This window comes from Arachis hypogaea, chromosome 3, assembly GCF_003086295.3.
Source record: "Arachis hypogaea cultivar Tifrunner chromosome 3, arahy.Tifrunner.gnm2.J5K5, whole genome shotgun sequence".
In the NCBI taxonomy this organism is placed as follows: domain Eukaryota; kingdom Viridiplantae; phylum Streptophyta; class Magnoliopsida; order Fabales; family Fabaceae; genus Arachis; species Arachis hypogaea.
In genome coordinates, this window is record NC_092038.1 from 15,927,152 (window position 1) to 15,934,082 (window position 6,931).

The 6,931-nt window shown below is 36.5% G+C and overlaps 1 non-coding gene across 1 annotated transcript; it reads left to right on the forward strand.

Annotated features, from left to right (window-relative positions):
- The first annotated feature begins 4,854 nt into the window (after positions 1 to 4,854).
- On the forward strand, positions 4,855 to 4,958 carry LOC112793422 (small nucleolar RNA R71). The gene has a single exon (XR_003198114.1). It is a non-coding gene; the product is annotated as a small nucleolar RNA R71 (small nucleolar RNA).
- The last annotated feature ends 1,973 nt before the right edge of the window (positions 4,959 to 6,931 follow it).

Genomic DNA, 6,931 nt, shown 5'->3' on the forward strand with positions numbered 1-6,931 from the left:
CTATACACTGGAGAGATTAGAGTATACATACATCATTAGTGAGGGTTCAATGCTTAAAATTCTATGTTTCCTGCTTTCATGAGCTACCTTCATGCATTTTTATCTGTTCTTACTGAATGAGAATTGAATTAGTGGAACTTGATTTGTAATTGTTTGAAGAGCTTATTTATTCTTGATCAAGTGGACAAGAATCATATAGTTGCATTCACATATATAGGTTGCATTGCATTGCATGAGTTTTTACATGTTCCTACTCATTTATTCTATCTCCTTCAACTAAGCATGAGGACATGTTAATGTTTAAGTGTGGGGAGGTTGATAAACTACTATTTTACGGTTTACAATGTGTTTAATTGTGTGATTTTATCATGATCTTTACCCACTTATTCATATAATTAGCATGCATTTATATTTCCTTCCTAAAATTATTACATGATTGAAAACTTACTTCCTGGAGACTTTTAATTAGATATTTTACTTCTCCTTTATTCTATTCGATGCCATAATCTGTGTGTTAAGTGTTTCAAGCTTTATAGGGCATGTCCAGCGAGAAGTGACGCGGCCGCATAACTCACGCGACCGCGCGGAAGAGAGGAAATTGCAGCGACGCGGCTGCATGGCTCACGCGACCGCGCGGATTGGAAAAGCATAAGCAACGCGGAGGCATGGACGACGCGCCCGCATGGAAAAGCAAAATGCCGAATGACGCGTCCGCATGAATAACGCGGTCGCGTGACGTGCGCGATCTGCAAAATTTCAGAAGTCGCTGGTAGAGTTTCTGGGCCGGATTTCAACCCAGTTTTCGGCCCGAAATTACAGATTAGAGCCAGGGAACATGCAAAAATAGAGAGAACATTCATTCCATAGAATTTTTAGTTTTAGATCTAGTTTTTACTCCTCCCTTAGGTTTTTATACACTTGAGCATTCACAATTAGGAATTGGAAGATTTTGACTTTAGCTTTTGAGAAGAGTTTACCTCCGGTACTAGTGATTATATTTTGTTATTTACTTTGTGCTTATTCTTCCATGTTCTTAATCCCCCTAGAGTTGACATTGGCTTATTTTTACAAGTTATTAATATAGACTATTTTTATTTTTAATTAATCCTTTTCATTATTATTTATCATGTCTCATTTTAATTCCTTTTCCTATGTTATGAGTTCTACATTCACAATGAGCGAGTAGTTCCCTTACTTGATGGGGAGTTGATTGAAAGGAACCCTTGAGTTGGGGTACTTAAAGGAAAAATTGTAATTGGGTTCATTGTTGGAATGTCCTTTAGTCACTGACACTAATCCTTTTCAATGAGCGGATTGGGACTTGTGAATAGAAACAGCATTCCAACTTGTTTGACTCTCTCTTACCTAGTAAGTGATAACTAAACAGAGCAACCTTCAATTATCAATTAATCTTGAGAGTACTTCAACAAGAATAAGGTTTCCAACTAATCTACTCCCAGTCAAGGCATTTATTTAAAATTAATTAAATTCTTTAATTTAAATTTCTGTCTATCAACTCAACCATTTTTGAAAACACCCAATTGATGAAATAGCACATCTCTCTGCAACTCGTTGGGAGACGACCTGGGACTCATACTCCCAGTATTTTAATTTAAATTTTGTGACAACCCTTCTAAATTGATAAGTGGATTTTCGGTTGGTTAAGGACTGTACTCGCAACGCATTTCTATTAACAATTTCTTAACTCGCCAATTTTCGCCACGTCAGCCACCTTATAGAGTTCTAGAGGTATGATCTCATGAACTTCCACTTCCTCCCCAGTCATGATACTGTGGATCATGATGGCCCGATCCACAGTTACTTCGGATCGGTTGCTAGTAGGAATGATAGAGCGTTGGATGAACTCCAACCATCCTCTAGCCACGGGCTTAAGGTCCGGTCTTCTCAATGGAACCGGGTTGCCTCTTGAGTCTCTTTTCCATTGAGCTCCTTCCACACATATGTCCATGAGGTCTTGGTCCATCCTTTGATCAAAGTTGACCCTTCTAGTGTAGGGCGTGCGTTTTTTTTGCATCATTGGCAAGTTGAACGCCAACCTTACATTTTTCGAACTGAAATCTAAGTATTCTCCCCGAACCATTATATGCCAATTCTTTGGATTCGGGTTCATACTTTGATCATGGTTCCTAGTGATCCATGCATTGTCATAGAACTCTTTAACCATTAAGATTCTGACTTGTTGAATGGGGTTGGTGAGAACTTCCCAACCTCTTCTTCGGATCTTATGTCGGATATCCGGATACTTATTCTTTTTGAGCATGAAAGGGACCTCAGAGATCACCTTCTTCTTGGCCACAACTTCATAGAAGTGGTCTTGATGGATCTCCCATGACTCAGAGGTAGAAGCTTTTGCCTTCCCTTTCCTCTTTCTAGAGGTTTCTCCAGCCTTAGGTGCCATAAATGGTTATGGAAAAACAAAAAGTAATACTTTTACCACACCAAACTTAAAAGGTTTGCTCGTCCTCAAGCAAAAGAAGAAAGAAAAATGGGGAAGAAGAAGAAAATGAAGGAGATGGAGAGGGAGAGTGAAGAGAATATAGGGAAGAGAATAGGATTTGATAGGTGAGTGGTATTTTGGGTAGAATGTTATAGAGATGTGTGAGGGGGAGAGAGAGAGGTGGGGTATGTGGGGATCCTGTGGGGTCCACAGATCCTGAGGGGTCAAGGACTTCTCATCCCTGCTCCATTTAGGCGTGCAAAAATGCCCTTAGAGCGTAATTCTGGCATTTAACGTCAGACTGCTGCCTATTTCTGGCGTTAAACGCCAGCTTTTATACCTTTTCTGGCGTTTAATGCCAAGCTGTTGCTTGTTTCTGGTGTTTAACGCCAACTTGGTGCTCTATTCTGGCGTTAAACGCCAGTCTGGTACCCATTTCTAGCATTAAACGCCCATAATAGTGTCAGGCTGGGCGTTTAATGCCCATTCTGCTACTCTTACTGGTGTTTAAATGCTAGTAAGCTTATCCTCCAGGGTGTGCTATTTTTAATGCTGTTTTTGAATTCGCTTTGATTTTTGCAGTTATTTTTGTGACTCTACATGATCATCAACCTAAAGAAAACATGAAATAATAATAGAAAATGGAAATTTAACATAGATAAATAAAAATTGGGTTGCCTCCCAATAAGCGCTTCTTTAATGTCAATAGCTTGACAGTGGACTCTCATGGAGCCTCACAGATAATCAGAGTATGGTTGTGGCCTCTCAACACCAAACTTGGAGTTTGGTTGTGGCCTCTCAACACCAAACTTAGAGTTTGAATGTGGGAGCTTTGTTTGACTCTGTATTTAGAGAAGCTTTTCATGCTTCTTCTCTATGTGTACAGAAGGAGAACCTTGAGTCTTGAGTACAAGGTAGTCCTCATTCAATTGAAGAACCAACTCTCCTCTGTCAACATCAATCATAGCTTTTGCTGTGGCTAGAAAAGGTCTGCTAAGGATGATGGATTTATCCTCATCTTTCCCAGTGTCTAGGATTATGAAATTAGCAGGGATGTAAAGGCCTTCAACCTTTACTAGCACGTCCTCTACTAGTCCATAAGTCTGTTTCATTGATTTTTCTGCCATCTCTAGTGAGATTCTTGCAGCTTGTACCTCAAAGATTCCTAGTTTCTCCATTACAGAGAGTGGCATGAGGTTAATACCTGACCCTAGGTCACACAGAGCCTTTTCAAAGGTCATGGTGCCTATGGTACAGGGTATTAAGAATTTACCAGGATCTTGTTTCTTTTGAGGTAAAGTTTGCTGAATCCAGGTATTCAGTTCATTAATGAGCAATGGAGGTTCATCCTCCCAAGTCTTATTACCAAATAGCTTGGCATTCAGCTTCATGATTGCTCCTAAATACTGGGCAACTTGCCCTTCAGCAATGTCTTGATCTTTTTTAGAAGATGAATAGTCATCAGAGCTCATGAATGGTAATAGGAAGTTCAATGGAATCTCTATGGTCTTTGTATGAGCCTCAGATTCTTTCGGTTCCTCAGATGGGAACCCCTTTTTGTTCAGAGGACGTCCCATGAGGTCTTCCTTACTGGAATTCACGTCCTCCTCCTCTTCTCTAGTTTTGGCCACTCCAAGTAAGGTTATGGCCTTGCACTCTCTTTTTGGATTCTCTTTTGTATTGCTGGGGAGAGTACTAGGAGGAGTTTCAGTGACTCTTTTACTCAGCTGGCCCACTTGTGCCTCTAAATTTCTAATAGAGGACCTTGTTTCATTCATGAAATTGAGAGTGGCCTTAGATAAATCAGAGACTATATTTGCTAAGCTAGATGGATTTTGCTCAGAATTCTCTATTTATTGCTGAGAGGATGATGGAAAAGGCTTGCCATTGCTAAACCTGTTTCTTCCTCCATTATTAAAGCCTTGTTGAGGCTTTTGTTGATCCTTTCATGAGAAATTTGGATGATTTCTCCATGAGGGATTATAGGTGTTTCCATAGGCTTCACCCATGTAATTCACCTCTGCCATTGCAGGGTTCTCAAGATCATAAGCTTCTTTTTCAGAAGATGCTTCTTTAGTACTGTTGGATGCATTTTGCAAACCATTCAGACTCTGAGAAATCATATTGACTTGCTGAGTCAACATTTTGTTCTAAGCCAATATGGCATTCAGAGCATCAATTTCAAGAACTCCTTTCCTCTGAGGCATCCCATTACTCACAGGATTCCTTTCAGAGGTGTACATGAACTGGTTATTTGCAACCATTTCAATGAGTTCTTGAGCTTCTGCAAGCATTTTTTTAGGTGAATAGATCCACCCACAGAATGGTCCAATGACATCTTAGACAATTCAGACAGACCATCATAGAATATATCCAGGATGGTCCATTCTGAGAGCATGTCAGAAGGACACTTTTTGGTCAGTTGCTTGTATCTTTCCCAAGCTTCATAGAGGGATTCACCTTCTTTTTGCCTGAAGTTTTGAACATCCATTCTAAGCTTTCTCAGCTTTTGAGGAGGAAAGAATTTGGCTAAGAAAGCCGTGACCAGCTTATCCCAAGAGTTCAGGCTATCTCTAGGTTGAGAGTCCAACCATATTCTAGCTCTGTCTCTTACAGCAAAAGGGAAAAGCATAAGCTTGTAGACCTCGGGATTAACTCCATTGGTCTTAACAGTATCACAGATATGCAAGAATTCAGTTAAGAACTGAAAATGATCTTTTGATGGAAGTCCATTAAACTTGCAAATCTGTTGCATCAGAGAAACTAATTGAGGCTTTAGCTCAGAATTATTTGCTCCAATGGCAGGGATTGAGATGCATCTTTCATGGAAGTTGGAATTTAGTGCAGTTAAGTCACCAAGCATCTTCCTTGCATTGTTGTTGGGTTCGGCCATTACTTCTTTTTCGAGATTCTCTGTAAGGTTTTCTCTGGATTGTTGTGCTTTAGCTTCTCTTAGCTTCTTCTTCAGAGTCCTTTTAGGTTCAGGATCTGCTTCAACAAGAATGTCCTTGTCCTTGCTCCTGCTCATATGAAAAAGAAGAGGACAGAAAAGGAAGAGGAATCCTCTATGTCATAGTATAGAGATTCCATTATGTGAGGAGAAGAAGAAAAGAATAAAAGAATAATGTAGAGAGAAGAGATGAAGAATTCGAACATAGAGAGGGAAAGAGGGTTCGAATTATAAGAAGAGGAGAAGAGTGTTAGTGATTAAATAGATAAATAGAAGAGGATGCGAGAGAAAGAGTTTTTAAAAATAATTAAAAGGAAAAGGAAAATATTTTTGTCTTTATTTTAAATTTTTATTAGAATTCGAAAATTAAGAAAAGAAATAGAATAAAATTAAAATTTAAAACAATTAGTTAAAAAGAATTTTGAAAAAGAAGTTAATGATTTTCGAAAATTAGAGAGAGAAAAGTAGTTAGGTGGTTTTGAAAAAGATAAGAATTTTGAAATCAAACAAAAAGTTAAGTAGTTAATTGAAAAAGATTTGAAAATCAATTTTTAGAAAGATAAGAAGTTAGAAAAGATTTTGAAATTGATTTTGAAAAAGATATGATGTGAAAAAGATATGTTTGAAAAGATATGATTGAAAAGATATGATTAAAAAGATATGATTGAAATTTATTTTAAAAAATATTTGAAAAAGAAATTTAAAAAGATTTGATTTTGAAAATTAAAGTTAATGACTTGACTAACAAAAAAACTAAAAGATATGATTCTAGAATTTAAAGGTTGAACCTTTCTTAACAAGAAAGTAACAAACTTGAAATTTTTGAATCAATCACATTAATTGTTAGTAAATTTTTTGAAAATTTGAAATGAAATTAAGAAAAAGATTTTGAAAAAATTTTTTAAAATTTTCGAAAAATATGAAAGAAAAGATGAAAAATGTTTGATTTTTGAAAAAGTTTTGAAAAGATAGGATTTTTGAAATTGAAATCTTGAATTGACTAACAAGAAACAACTTATTTTAAAAATTTTTGACTGAGTCAACCCAAAGATTTCGAAATTTATGAGTGTAATAAGGAAAAGATATATTTTTTTATTTTTTGAATTTTTAATGAGGAAAGAGAAAAACACAAAAATGACTCAAAACATGAAAATTTAAGATCAAAACAAATGATGCATGCAAGAACACTATAAATGTCAAGATGAACACCAAGAATACTTTGAAGATCATGATGAACATCAAGAACTTATTTTTGAAAAATTTTCAAGAAAAGAAAAATATGCAAGATACCAAACTTAGAAATTTTCAATGTTTAAACTCTAACGATTCAAGAATGCATATGAAAAACAAGAAAAGACACAAAACAATAAAATGTAAAGATCAAACAAGAAGACTTACCAAGAACAACTTGAAGATCATAAAGAACACATGCATAAATTTTTTCGAAATATTTTTTTGAAAATTAAAAAGATGCAATTAACACCAAGTTTAAAACTTGACTCTAGACTCAAACAAGAAACACA